Genomic DNA, 15,768 nt, shown 5'->3' on the forward strand with positions numbered 1-15,768 from the left:
AGACCTTTGTTGGCAAAGTAATGTCTCTGCTTTTGAATATGCTATCTAGGTTGGTCATAACTTTTCTTCCAAGGAGTAAGTGTCTTTTAATTTCATGGCTGCAATCACCATCTGCAGTGATTTTGGAGCCCCAAAAATAAAGTCTGACACTGTTTCCACTGTTTCCCCATCTATTTCCCATGAAGTGATGGGACCGGATGCCATGATCTTCGTTTTCTGAATGTTGAGCTTTAAGCCAACTTTTTCACTCTCCTCTTTCACTTTCATCAAGAGGCTCTTTAGTTCCTCTTCATGTTCTGCCATAAGGGTGGTGTCATCTGCATATCTGAGGTTATTGATATTTCTCCCGGTAATCTTGATTCCAGCTTGTGCTTCTTCCAGTTGACCTAGAACCCTGGGTTGGTTTCTGTCACACCACAGAATGGTGTTTTTATACATTCCAAAATGATCACCATAATAAATCTAATTATTACATGTCACCACAAAAATATTACTTAGTTATTAACTATGTTCCCCACATTGTATATTTTTCTTGGAGCTGTAGGCTTGTACCTCTGAATCAACCTCACCTATTTCTTTCCTTCTCCCCAGTCCCCTCTCTTCTGGTAAACACCCTTTTGTTCTCTGTGTCAATAACTCTGTTTCTGTTTTGTTAAGCTTGTTCATTTGTTTTTTTAGATTCCATATATAAGTGAAATCATACAATGTTTCTTTTTCTCTGTCTGACTTAATCATATCCTCTGAGTCATCCATACTGTCATAAGTGGCAAGATTCTATTCTCTTTTATGGCTAATTTTCATTGTATACGTCTACCACAACTTTATTCATTCATCTATTGATGGGTACTTGGGTTGCATCCATATCTGGGATGTGTAGATAATGCTACATAGGGGTGTGTATATTTTTTCTAATTAGTGTTTGTATTTTCTTTGGACAAATACCTAGAAGAGTTATTGCTGGATCATATGATAGTTCTATTTTTATTTTTTTGAGGACTATCCATGCTGTTTTCCTAAGTGGCTACACTAATACATATTCCACCAGTAGAGTATGAGGGTTCCCTTTTCTACACATTCTTGACAATACTTGCTATAACTTGTTGTGTTTTTTGAAAATAGCCATTCTGACAGGTGTGAGGTAATATCTCATGATGGTTTTGATTTGTTTCCTTGATGATCATTGATGTTGAGCATCTTTTTATGGACCTGTTTATCAGTTGCATGTCTTCTTTGTGAAAATGTCTGTTCAGCTTCTCAGAGCCTCTGCCTATTTTTTAATCTTTTCTTTTTATGTTAGTTGTATGAGTTCTTTGTATATTTTGGATATTAACCTTATCAGATGGATCATTTGAAAAATATCTTCTCCCATTCAGTAGGAGACCTTTTTGTTTTGTTGTTAATTTCCTTTGCTGTGCAAATGCTTTTGTTTTTATGTAGTCCCATATGTTTGTTTTTGATGGTGTTTCCATTGCTGAAGAGACATAGCCAAAAAAAAAAAAAAAATGTTATTAAGGCCAGAGAGCATACTGTGTGTGTTTTCTTGTAGAAGTTTTATGGTTTCAGGTCTTACATTTAAGACTTTAATCCAGTTTTAATTTATTTTTTTATATGGTGTGAGAAAGTTGGCAGTTTGATTCTTTTGCCTGTAGCTATCCAGTTTTTCTAAAATTGTTTATTGAAGAGGCTGTCTTTTTCCTATTGTATATTCTTGGCCCCCTTGCTGTAGATTAATTGCCCATATAAGTGTGGGTTCATTTCTGGGCTCTCTATTCTGTTTGATCTGTGTGTTTTTGTAACATAACATTTTGATGACTGTAGCTTTATAGTGTAGTTTGAAATTTTTAGGGACCGTGATACCTCCAGCTTTATTCTTCTTTCTCAAGATTGTTTTAGCTGTTTGGAGTCTTTTGTGTTTCCATACAAAATTTAAGATTATTTATTCCACTACTGTAAAAAATGCCATTAGTAATTTGTTAGGGATTGTATTGAATTTGTAGACTGCCTTGAGTAGTGTGCTCATTTTAACTGAACTAATTCTTTCGATCCATGGCCAAGGTATATATTTCCATCTGTCATCTTCAGTTTCTTTCATTAGTGTCTTTTAGTTTTCTGGTAACAAGTCTTTTACTTGCTTAGCTAGATTTATTCCTATTTTATTCTTTTTGATGTGATTGCAAATGGAATTGTCTTAAGATCTCTTTCTGATAGCTCATTGTTAGTGTATAGAAATGCAACAGATTTCTGTATATTAATTTTGTAACCTGCAACTTTACCAAATTCGTTGATTAACTCTAGTAGTTTTTGGTAGTCTCTTGCAGATTTTCTGTGTTGAGTTTCCTTATTCTATGGTTACTCTTAATGTACTACCAGATTTCTCCAGTGGTGAGCTGTTCCACCTTGTCCTTAGTGTGGGATCTGGCCTGCAGAGAGCTTTCCCCAGTGTTTCTCCTTTACCTGCAGCTTTTAGCATTCACTCGATGCCTGTACTAGTGTTCTTGCTCCTCTCTCGGCAGTAAACTACTGTGGTTTATTACCACACTTATTACCACTTACTACCTCGTGCTAGCCGGGCTCGGAGAAGGCAGTGGCACCGCACTCCAGTACTCTTGCCTGGAAAATCCCATGGACGGAGGAACCTGGTGGGCTGAAGTCCATGGGGTCACTAAGAGTCGGACACGACTGAGCGTCTTCACTTTCACTTTTCACTTTCGTGCATTGGAGAAGGAAGTGGCAACCCACTCCAGTGTTCTTGCCTGGAGAATCCCAGGGACGGGGGAGCCTGGTGGGCTGCCGTCTATGGGGTCGCACAGAGTTGGACACGACTGAAGCGACTTAGCAGGAGCAGCAGTAGCTGGGCTCATGATGGGGAAGTGGTGGTGGTTTCCAGTTGTACTGAAGTTCCAGCTTCAGTCTTTTTTCTTTTTTAATAAAGGAGGCGCAATATTTTTAAAATTAATTAACTTCTTTCTTTTTATTTTTTGACTGTGCTGGGTCTTCATTGCTCTGCATGGGCTTTCTCTAGCTGTGGTGAGCAGGGGCTACTCTTCATTGTGATGCATGGGCTTCTCACTGTGGTTGCTTCTTTTGCTGCGGAGCACAGCTCTAGGCATATGGGCTAGGTGGTTGTAGCGCACAGGCTTAGTTGCTCTGTGGCACGTGGGATCTTCCTAGAGCAGGGATGAAACATATATCCACTGCCTTGGCAGGCAGATTCTTATCCACTGTCCCACCAGGGAAGTCCCAGCTTCAGTCTTAAGCAGGACCTGTGTCCCTAGGGCTTGAGGGGGTTCTTTCTCAATGTGTCTTCCCCTCCCTGCACGGTAGCTAGCCTCTCCTTGAACCTGGGAGGTCTTGGAGGATGAGTCTTGTGCTCCTCACGTGTAGATCCCTGGTTTGTATTGGTTCAGGGTCTTGGGCCAAGACAGTTTCTTCTACCTCCTTTCGGTGGACCATACTTGGTTCTATTGTTGCTGTTGTTCAGTCGCTAAGTTGTGTTCAAATCTTTGTGACCCCATGAACTAAAGCATGCCAGGCTCCTCTGTCCTCCGCTGTCTCCCAAAGTCTGCCCAAATTCATGTCCATTGAATCAGTGATGCTATCTAACCATCTCATCCTCTTCTGGTCCCTTCTCCTTTTGCCTTTATTTTTACCCAGCATAAGGGTCTTTTCAAGTGAGTTGACTCTCTGCATCAGCTGACCAAAATATTGGAGCTTCAGCTTCATTCAGCTTTAGTCCTTCCAGTGAATATTCAGGGTTGATTTCCTTTAGGATTGACTGGTTTGATCTCCTCGCAGTCCAGGGGATTCTCAAGAGTCTTCTGCAGCACCACAATTCAAAAATATCAATTCTTCAGTGCTCAGCTGAAGATCATAAAGATCTCAGTTGGATCTTTATGATCCAACTCTCACATCTGTACATGACTACTTGCTTCTACAGACCCCCCCCAAAACAGTGGACCCTGGGCGGAGTGAGGGGTCCTTGCTGTCCTCCATCAGCTTAAGGCTTTTGTGTTGGATGAGACAGTGTTGCGGGGGCAGGCAGAGCCTTGTGCCTACACCACTGAGGGAGCTCACTTTCTGGTCTCCAGACCGGCTTCTCATCTTCCTTCTGCAAACCTGTTACAGGCCCACTTAGGGTGAGTGCAGAACTCCTAGTGTTTGAGTTCCCAGTGATAACAACCTGCCACACAAGTCCACACTCAGCCATTGGAGTTTTTAAATCTTTAAAGCTGTTTTCTTCTTTCTGTCTTTACTATAGCCATCTCTTCTTCCCATCCTCTACTGTAGGGAGATAATTCATGTGTCTTGACTTTTTTTGGTGGGACTTGTCACTCTTTGGAAGCAGTTCATGTTACTGAGTTAGGACCTCAGCTCTGTGATGGGTTCAGGAAAGTTTGATTTTATAGATTAGCTGGTCTTTTTCTTTGTTAGTGGTGGTCAGTTGTGAGATCTGTTTCATTTTCAGTGTACTGTCTATCCTTACTCTCCTTTGTGGGGTTGTTTATAGTTTTCTTATAAATTTGTATGAAATTAGTAAGGTGAAACTAGAGGTAAAAAACTTGCCTGCCAAGGGAGAGACATGTGAGAGATGCAGGTTCAGTCCCTGGGTTGGGGAAGATCCCCTGGAGATGGAAATGGCAACCCACTCCAATATCCTTGTCTGGAGAATCCCATGGACAGAGGCACCTAGAGGGCTACAGACCGTGGGGTCGCAAAGGGTCGGACATGACTGAAGCAACTTAGCACGCACGCACAGTAAGTATTCTGTGTCATTTTCATTGAGCTGTGTTTTCAGTATTTTTTCTTTCTTTTTAAATTTATTTTTGGCTGTGCTGAGTCTTTATTGCTGCATGCAGGCTCTCTCTAGTTGCACCAGGCTGGGGCTAGTCTCCATCGAAGTGCATGGTCTTCTCATTGCCTTGACTTCTCGAGCTGGCGTGCAGGCTTCAGTAGTTTGGGTCATGAGCTCAGTAGGCAGGGCGCGTGGGCTGAGTAGTTGTGGCACAGGGCCTTAGTTGCTCCGTGGCATGTGGGATCTTCCTGAACCAGGGATTGAACCCATGTCTCCTGCATTGACAGGTGGACTCTTAACCACTGGACCACCAGGGAAGTTCCTTCCTTTATATTTTGAGATAATTTTGTTTGTATGTTTTGTGTTGTGAACCCATATTTTCTTTTTTAAGACTTGTCATATCAATGTTGGAAAGTTATACATAGTTCTATTTTCTGTTAGTTTGAATTATCTATTTTCTACATCTAGTGATTCTTATGTGTGTTATGAAACTTCAGAAAAATGCACATAGATATTGTAAAATTTTGGTTCATGAATCTCTGAATCCATTTTATGGGCTTTAGATAATTCCAGATAGTTCAGACACTTAAAAAAGGGATTAGTTACTTAATAAGTGATGGCCATCCTCCTTCCTTCCTTTCTTTCCTTCAATTCCTAAACACTTCTTTGGGGCCCTGCTCAGAATAGCATCATTTGAATTTGACCCTTTAGTACATAGAGGCTATTTTTTTTTGGTAGTAGTGGTCAGATGATTTTTTTTTTTAATTAATAAAATTTTGTGACTCTTCTGTGAATCTAAAAGTAGGACAGAGTTCTTATATATCCTTCATTAGCTTCCTCTTAGGTTAATAACTTGCATAATCATAGATCGTCTCTCAGCACTGTGAAATTAACCTTGGTACTAAAGCACAAGCTTATTTGGATTTCACCAGTTTTCCCACTAATGTCCTTTCCTTTTCTCTGATTCAATCCAAGATTCTTCACTGTATGGACTTACTTTTAACCATGATTCTGTAAAGTGAAACTACAGGCTCACATGATGTCTGTTATGCACCGGATTTTGCTTCCCCCCAACCCAGTGGTAAAAAAGGCAGGATTGACTGTCACTGTAATTTTAGGCTCATGCTACTCGATATTCCCTCAAGTGGTCACCCCACCTCCAGTTCTATATGCCTTTTATTCCACTTTATGTTGTTGGCAGAATCATCTTTCTAAAATGTAGTCTGATCCTTTCTGTCATTTACTCTAAAATATGTATTGATTTTCCCCAGTGTTTGTAGGATTAAGGTGACTTGTGTTCAAGGTTCTCCATAGTTTGGTTTGAAGCTGCATTTTTTCTTATATTTTTCACTACAGTGTTTACCTGTTTGTTTGTTTGTTTTTCCTTTTTTTGATGCTGTTCCTTGCCTTAATCTCTGTGGCCTTAATTTTTACCTTGCTCCTAATTTGTTTGTTCCTAATTAATGATTCTTCCTTTTATATGGTGTATGTTATGGTCTCTTCTTCCTTTTATTAGTCTATACTGTGCTTGCTAGACAGTCTCATAATTGGACAGTTTCATTCAAGGTTTTGGAAAAAGGAATAGATAAGGAACTAATGTCTAATAAATGCTTGTTGTAAAGGACATGTATGTGGGGCTTTGTTTTTTAAAGTATTTGCTTTGATGGTTAGAACTGGGGGAAAGTGGTCTTTCTTCTTCTTTAGCTTCTAACCAGTTCTCCATTGAATTACTATCGTGGTTTCCCCCTTGGTCTTTGCACTGAGTGTATATGTCATCTAATTGTATTCACACAGTTAACCTATGAGTATTTCAGAGATCTGTGCTAACCTGCTCATGAATATATTGGATTCTGTATCTAGGACTCCAGGTACATGAATTCCTAGAACTCATTTTCACATGCTTCTGGCTTTTACTTTCAAGTGGCCTCATTACACCTCAAGTACAATATAAATAATTTTACAGCAGAAGGATATTCTGGCACTATTCTAGTTTAAGATAGAAATTTTCTTTTGAAAAATTATTCATTTGGGTCGTGACAAAAGAAATGTAAAAGCTTTCTTGACGCAGTTGCTTTTTCAGGTACCACCCTCTTTTGGGGAAGGATTTCAATTATATGCTTTCCTAAGGAAATTATTTCACTTCACATTTGAAAGTATGTATTTCTGCTTGTACTGATCGATCCTGTAAATTAATTTAGCAGATACTCGGTGCCGTACATACTAGGCACCGTGCAAACCACTGTGGGTGTGGCAGTGAATTACACAGTACAGATTCCTGCCTCATGAACCTTAATTTTTGGTCCTTTGTTGTTCAATTGCTCAGTTGTGTCCTACTCTTCGAGACCCCCATGGACTGCAGCACGCCAGGCTCCCTGTCCTTCATGATCTCCCAGAGCTTGCTCAAACTCACGTCCATTGAGTCAGTGATGCCATCCAACCATCTCATCCTCTTTCGTCCCCTTCTCCTCCTGCCTTCAATCTTTCCCATCATCAAGGTCGTTTCTACTTAGTTGGCTCTTCACATCAGGTGGCCAGAGTATTGGAGCTTCAGCTTCAGCATCAGTTCTTCCAATATTCAAGATTGATTTCCTTTACGATTGACTGGTTTGGTCTCCTTGCAGTCCAAGCGACTCTCAAGAGTCTTCTCCAACACACAGCTCAAAAGCACCAACTTCAGCCTTTTTTATGGTCCAAGTCTCACATCCAGCTACTGGAAGAACCATAGCTTTGTTGTTGGCAAAGTAATGTCTCTGGTTTTTAATACACAGTCTAGGTTTGTCCTTCCAGGGAGCAAGTGTCTTTTAATTTCATGGCTGCAGTCACTATCTACAGTGATTTTGGAGCCCAAGAAAATAAAGTCTGTCACTGTTTCCATTTTTTCCCCATCTATTTGCCATGAAGTGATGGGACCAGATACCATGATCTTCATTTTTTGAATGTTGAGTTTTAAGCCGGCTTTTTCACTCTCCTCTTTCACTTTCATCTACAGGCTCTTTAATTCCTCTTCACTTTCTGCCATGAGTGTGGTGTCATCTGCATATCTGAGGTTATTGATATTTCTCCCTGCAATCTTGATTCCAGCTTGTGCTTCATCCAGCCTGGCATTTCGCATGATGTACTCTGCATATAAGTTAAATAAGCAGGGTGACAATATAGAGCCTTGACGTACTCCTTTCCTGATTTGGAACCAGTCCATTGTTTCATGTCCAGTTCTATCTGTTGCTTCTTGAACTGCATACAGGTTTCTCAGGAGGCAGGTAAGGTGGTCTGGTATTCCCATCTCTTTCAGAATTTTCCACAGTTTGTTGTGATACACACAGTGCAAGGAAATGGCAACCCACTCCAGGATTCTTGCCTGGAGAATCAAGGACAGAGGAGCCTGGCAAGCTACAGTCTATGGGGTCGCAAGAGTTGTACACGACTTAGCTTCTAAACCACCACCACACAGTCAAAGGCTGTGAAGCATAGTCAGTGAGGGAGAAGTAGATGTTTTTCTCGAATTCTCTAGCTTTTTCTATGATCCAAAGGATGTTGGCGATTTGATCTCTGGTTCCTCTGCCTTTTCTAAATCCAGCTTGAACATCTAGAATTTCTCGGTTTAGGTACTGTTGAAGCCTAACTTGGAGAATTTTGAGCATTACCTTGCTAGTATGTGAAATGAGTGCAGTTGTGTGGTAGTTTTAACATTCTTTGGCATTGCCCTTCTTTGGGATTGGAATGAAAACTGACCTTTTCCAGTCTTGTGGTCACTGCTGTTTTCCATATTTGCTGGCATATAGAGTATAGTACTTTAATATCCTCTTATAGGATTTGAAATAGCTCAGCTAGAATTCCATCACCTCCACTAGCTTTGTTCCTTACAACCTTTATTTTTGGATATTTGGTTCTTAGAACCATTATTTATAATTATAAGCTAGAATGACTGTATAAATTCTTTTCTTTTATAACATGAGATAGAATTTTTAAAAAATTCAAGAAAGAAATTCACACACATACATAAGTACTTCTCTTCTGATGTTTGTTCTCTTTTGATTGACTTTCTCACAAAGTTGAATCTCAAATGAGCATTAGGGCACATGGGGAAACCAGTGAATACTTGAAATTCAGCTCGAAGTTTATGGTGATGCAAGGAGTTTGCTTGCCTGCAGCACCCTGATCACAAGGTGACTTACTATAATGTGCACTTTTTCTAACAAACTTTCTACATGGTGATCCAGGAGTAGCCAGTGCAGTTGAACTTCATTGTCATCACAAAGCCATTTGTTAGGGTTTCCAAAGGTGGGTTGTTGTTCAGTCGCTCAGTTGTGTTTGACTCTTTGTGACCCTGTGGACTGTAGTATTCCAGGCTTCCCTGTGCCTTCACTATCTCCTGGAGTTTGCTCAAACTCATGTTCATTGAGCCTGTGATGCCATCCAACCATCTCATCCTCTGTCATCCCTTTCTCCTCCTGCCCTCAATCTTTCTCAGCATCAGGGCCTTTTCCAATGAGTTAACTCTCTGCATCAGGTGGCCAAATGTCACAAATATAGATTGGGAGTGGAAAGAATGAATATGTTGAATACAGTGGTATTTTAAAGCAAAGAATAGTAACCACATCTCCATAGGTTTATAGAGTGTGTGAGTGGGGATGTGAAGATTTATTGGTGGGTCTGTGTTGACCAGCATTACGTGTAAGAATGTAATTGTGAGTGGAAGGAGATGGCATGGACAGAGGTGGAAATCTGCAACAAGAACTCCTGCGAGGACTCTTACCATGTGCAAAAGCCTTTGGTAGTCGCTTCAGTAGCATTATTGCATTGAATTTGTAAGATTCTGGAAAGTAGTTGTAATTTTCCTCGTTTTACTGATGAGAAAACAAATTCAGGAAGGTGAAGTTATTTGTTCCAAGATTGAGAAGTGCTGCCTCCCCTGGTGATGGGTGGAATTTTTTTCTATCTGCTGCTTGGTATTGGAGAGACTTAACGAAGTGAATTCTACCAGGTATTGTTTCTTCAGTATTCTCTACTACCAACAAAAAATTAATCAGTCCATCTAAGAAAGAAATGGAAAATTTTTATTGGGGTCAAATGTGCAAAGTCGCTTGTGTCACTTCTTTGTGACCTCATGGACCGTAGCCTGCCAGGCTTTTCTGTCCATGGGATTTTCCAGGCAGGAATGCTGGAGTGAGTTGCCATGCCCTTCTCCAGAGGATCTTCCCAACCCAGGGATCAAACCCAGGTCTCCCGTGTTGCAGGTGGATGCTTTATAATACAAATTTTTATTTTATCATTGCTAATATATAGAATCGATTTTCACTGAGAAAAAATATTTTTAGGGTGCTCTACAAAGGGTATTTTAGGATGAAGAGTATTTTGGTTCTGGCATCTCTGGATTGTCTTATTTCTCTTTTGATCTGGCTTATGTAGTAAAATTGGAATAGACAGTGGAGTCATTTATGTATTTAATTTTTCAGTGTTTTGTCAGAGCATCTTTATTTTCTCAGTGTGCTTTGGTTCACACATTTTTATTTAAGAAGATAGAAGACACTGGAAAATATTGAAGGTTTTTAAATTCATTGAAGTTTTTTTCCTAACCCTTGAATGGTCACTAGATGGCCTGCTGGTATTGCATTTTCACTTGGCGGGTTATGACATAAGGAAGTAGGCTTCTTGCTGATGGTTTTAATCTAATGTGATATTTTAAATACTGTTTTTAAATCTACTAGGAACTCTAGATTTAGTGGTGCTATAAATTATTTAAAGGTTTGTCTTTTTATGAAATGGTGGTTTAGTGCTCTAAATGGATTTTATACTGTACTAAAACCAGACTTTGCAGCTCCGTTTTCAAGTGATGCCAGAATGTCATTTGGTGTTCATGCTTGGGATGCATGTAGTTTAGATAATAGAAATTTAATAGTTACATAAAAAAATGATTGAGCTCTAGCGTTCAAATCTGTTGAGCAGATTTGGCTTAAGAAAAAGTTCAGAATATACTTAAAGGAACAATTTAAAATGTGAAGTCACTCTGTTTATTAACGTGTTCACAGTTAGGAACATTAAAAAGAGAAGGGAAGGACTACTATTTTCAGGTAGTGAATGTTCTACCAGCCAGTTTCCAGGAAAAAATGAGCAGTTGTCTCTGAACAAAGAATACAACACATTAGGTCTTAGATTGTATTTAGTCAATCAAATAAAAAAGTTTTGTGTATCTATGTTACATATTAAGTTTAAATGAATATTTGAATATTTCTAGACCTACCTCATTAATGGTAGTAAATCGTTAGTCAGCCAATTAGTCTCTCAGTCGTGTCTGACTCTTTGTGACCCCATGGACTGTAACCTGCCAGGTTCCTCTATCCATGGAATTCTCCAGGCAAGAATACTGGAGTGGGTTGCCATTTGCTTCTCCAGGGGATCTTCCCCACCCAGGGATCGAACCCAGGTCTCCTGTGTTGCAGGCAGATTATTTACCATCTGAGCCACTAGGGAGGGCCCTAGTAAATTGTTAGTTAACCTCCTATTCACGAGAACTCCTAGGAGTACCCCTGTTTCCTCTTTACCCTTAAATGGTGACTGTGGAGCTGTTAAGATCAGAGTTAACTTGGACTGCAAGGACATCCAACCAGTCCATTCTAAAGGAAGTCAGTCCTGGGTGTTCATTGGAAGGACTGATGCTAAAGCTGAAACTCCGATACTTTGGCCACCTCATGCAAAGAGTTGACTCATTGGAAAAGACCCTGTTGCTGGGAGGGATTGGGGGCAGGAGGAAAAGGGGACGACAGAGGATGAGATGGCTGGATGGCATCACTGACTTGATGGACGTGAGTCTGAGTGAACTCCGGGAGTTGGTGATGGACAGGGAGGCCTGGCGTGCTGCAATTCATGGGGTCGAAAAGAGTCGGACACGACTGAGTGAACTGAACTGAACTGAACTGAAGGGTTTAGGTGCATAAACAGCTGTTCCTGACCTGGCTTGTGATCTATTTTTGTTTTAAAGGAAGCTTCCTGATGTAAAGGGTTTTATATGTACATGTTGCAGAAGAACACGTTTTCTGATAGCTGTATCTCTGGGAATCCTAATGAATCCCAAATAAAATGGATAGCTCATGTGGCAGAGACTTCATGTTCTGTTATCCAGATATCTTGTCTCACTTTGAGATGTTTTTGATCTTTTTTGATGTTTAATCGTGGTTTTGGAAACTAAAAATATTTCAGTAGAATGTGATAGAAACTGGCTGTGTCCACATTTTAAAAACAGTTTGTCTTCCTGATAGTTCTCTCCTCTCTACATGTTCAGTCTACAGAGAACCTGCTTCTTCCAAACATGTATTCCATGTTCCTGTTGACTCCTGCTGTGTTTGTGTTAATTCCAAACATATTTGCTTTATGTACGTTTTTGAAGAGAAAAACAGTGGCAACTTCTCAAACCTTTATTTTGCCATTGGTTAGGCATCAGAAGAATTTTATATTTAAGTTATGAGGCTAAAATTCCTCTTAAAATAATTGCTGAGTGTGAATTTTGAAAAGGAAAGAATTTTGTGACCTGCCGTGTAATGAAAAAAATTAACACTCAAATTTTAAAGTTTTAATGATGAATAAACATTTATATAATTTAAAATTATTTTCTTGATAAAAGGAAAAAAAATGCCTTCTTTCTTGGAGCCTTAACCACTGGACTGCCGGAAAAGTTCTAAATTCCCTCTTTCTTGAAAAGAAAGTGATTATAGGGGAATTCCCTGGTGATCCAGTGGTTAGGACTCAGAGCTTCCACTGCAGGGGTCCCAGGTTCCATCCCTGGTTGGGGAACTAAGAACCTGTAAGCCATGTGGCATGGCTGATAAAAATTAAAAAAAAAAAAAAATGATTATAGCCTCTATGTTCATGCAGATAAAATGGCTTGTTACTAAAAATGCATTCATCCTAAAGCTATGGCATTATTAGTATACAAAACATTAAACAAATAATTTGGCCAGGCTTATAATAGAGATACTGCTCTTTCATGTTCAAACAAGTTCTCCTGGATTTGCTCACCAACTGTTTGTACCTTTTGGTTTTTCACCGAGGGTGTGGTTGGCAGGAAATGGACATGATGTATAGAAACCTTTGTTGATTCTCGGCTCTTATTTTGAACAAACTCTCCTTGGAGGGTGCAGATTCACATACTGGGGTGCGTACTCCAGTGTGGTATGTGATACAGAAGGGGGGTCCAGGACCGAGGCGAGGCGAGGACAGAGCCTGCCTTGTGCTGGGAGTGTTGCAGTGGGCAGCGCTGCTGCTCCTCATTAGCGTGTGTGGGCTGGCGCTAGTGATGCTGGCTTAGCAAACCAGTTAAAAGTGCCCTGTTGTATCCAACAGAGATCAAAAGATTCAGTCTGTTGGGTGCGCTCCTCTGACCCTCCAGGATGGTTGACAACTGTTCGTGGTAAAGCGGGGGTGAGGGTGGAGGAAAGTCATCAATACCCATCAAGAAAGAGGCATCCCATCCTTGCAAAGTAGTATGGGCTTCATAGATGCCAAAGAAAGCTTTAGGTAGAGTTGTTTGTATCAGTGAAATCCTTCTCTTCCCTGGAGTTGCTGTGTCATTTGTTCCCAGACTGTGGATTCTGTTTTTTAAAGTTTTAAGGGATCCAAAGTTGTGAGAATGGAGGTGTTTGATTTATTTACAGTGATGGGGCTTGAGAAAGTTTGTTGAAAATCATTCACTTGTTATTAATAGAAATGTTTAGGTGTAACTGAAATGTTGAATATCTTTACTTTTTGTCTAGATCTTTATTAACACAGAAAGATCACATGCTGAAACCCTGGGAATTGTAAATGTTTAATAAAACCATGAAAAGAAACTAAGAGCACTATGTGTGACAAAATGTTTCATAACTTAGTTTTATGGGAGAAACAGTGAAGGTTTTATTTTAATTAAAATTTTTTTTTAGTTTATTTTTTTATTTGGAAGAGATTAGTGTTGGGACCTGAGTTGGAATCCCAGCCTCAACACTTATCAATTAACTATATGACCTTGGGAAAAATAACCTAATTTCTTTGGCTTTGATCCTCTCATCTGTGAAATGGGAAATAAAAATAGTACCTATCTCAAAATTGTTCTGAGAATTCTATTAATAAATGTAGCATGCTTAGAACAGTTCCTGGCATGTAGCAAGCACACTTAATTATTATTTATTGAGTGTTTATTGTGTGTTAAGCACATTGGAAGACTGTGTAACAGGGATTTGGGGTAAGTTATTAACCTCTTCTGAGCCTCAATTTCCTCATCTGTAAAAGAATGATAGCAATAGTTTCTTTTACTTTCATAGGTAGGATTGCATGAAAATTAAATGCATTAATTCATGTGATGCCCTTAAGGCATTGCTGGGTTTGTTGTTAGCATCCAGTAAATGTGAACCCCCACAGATTACATACTTTAAGTCATTTTTCACACAGCCATGTAACTATATATATGTGTATGCATATACTCACACACACACACACATATATGTATTATATACATACACACACACTCATACCCTTGTTGTTAAACAGCTGAGAAAGAAACAAGTTGAGAAATGTAGATAACCTGTTCAAGGTTGCACAGTTGGAATTTGATCTCAGGCCTTAAGTAGCCAAATCAGAAATAAGGTACCTATAGACCTCTGTTGCTTTATTGTATCTTTTTGGTTTTGAAGGTGATGTTCCTCTGATGTTTTTGTGATTCATATAAATATTTAATTTCAAGTGTGTTTTGTGAAATTTTATCATACTCTTTCTCTCAAAAGCCTTAGTGAATGTCTGACTGTGTAACTTTTAATTCTAGTATTTGTTGTGGAAGACTTGAATTCTTTATTTTGCAAAAATGTGTGTTTCTCAAGGCACCTTTGAGAGCTTTACACATACCCAAGAAACTAATTGAACATAAGGGTGCATGTGCAGTTCACTTAACGCATGTTACAGTGTTCTGGGAAACTTGGATTCTGAATTTTTATTTTCTGGTTGATGGAGTAATAGACTTTGTACAAACTGCTCAAACTACCAGTTGCTCTATGATACACCTATGGGTGAAGAACACTTGAAGGGAAATATTCAAAAATGATGTTGATAACCATATATAAGGGTGATGGGTTTTTCTCATTTCCACATTTTCTTTACTACTGTTTATTTAATTTAACTATTTATAAAATTATTATAAATTATTCTTTATAAAAATAATCAAATAATTAATTTATTATTTCAAACAAATGTATTAAAAATAATTCCTGGAGTTAGAAGTATAGAATGGACTACCTTAAGCTGTTTCTCTTGCTAGATTTTAAAAAGAGACTTTACCTTGTTGTATTGTATTAGTATCTATAAAGAGAAAATGGAAGCAGCTTATAGAAGCTGTCTCTCCTCCTTCACCATTATTCTTTGTGGTGCTCATGTAGTGTTTACTGTTAGTAATAAGTAATAATAAGTAGTCTTCTGCTGTGGGTGCCTGCTGCAGGCTTAATTGCAAAAGGAGGTGTGGAAGGTTTATGAAGCTCTCTGTGCTCTGCACAGTTTGTGTTTAACACACACTCTCTGCTTTCCCCTGAGCAGTGGGATTCTCGAAGGACAAAGGGCCCCCAGAGAGCTGGCTGAACATGGCATGGTAGCAAGCAGTGCTCCTTTATTTATGTCTTTTAATTTCATTATTTCTTTTCTTTCTTTCTTCATATTTACTCTTCTTATTCATTCTTGAGTTTCTCCTGAGAAAGATCAGAGGCCTTGAATTTACTGGCAGGAGGAACTTGGTTTTGGTACATGACTTAGCCAGAGCTGTTCCATCTTTATAGGCTTTCAAGGTGGCAGTAGTGGTAAAGAATCTCCCTGCCAATGCAGGAGATGCGGATATGATCCCTGGGTTGGGAAGATCCCCTGGAGGAGGACATGGCAACCCACTCCAGTATTCTTGTCCAGAGAATCACATGGACAGAGGAGCCTGGCGGGCTGCAGTCCACGGAGCCACAAAGAGTCGGATACAACTGAAG

At 39.4% G+C, this 15,768-nt stretch overlaps 1 protein-coding gene across 2 annotated transcripts in view; it reads left to right on the top strand.

The window, feature by feature from the left end:
- The window catches only part of PAPSS1 (3'-phosphoadenosine 5'-phosphosulfate synthase 1), a 112,808-nt gene that overhangs the window by 35,457 nt on the left and 61,583 nt on the right, over positions 1-15,768 (top strand). The window lies entirely within an intron of this gene.

The sequence above is a fragment of the Bos indicus genome, chromosome 6 (assembly GCF_029378745.1).
Source record: "Bos indicus isolate NIAB-ARS_2022 breed Sahiwal x Tharparkar chromosome 6, NIAB-ARS_B.indTharparkar_mat_pri_1.0, whole genome shotgun sequence".
Taxonomy (NCBI): Eukaryota; Metazoa; Chordata; class Mammalia; order Artiodactyla; family Bovidae; genus Bos; species Bos indicus.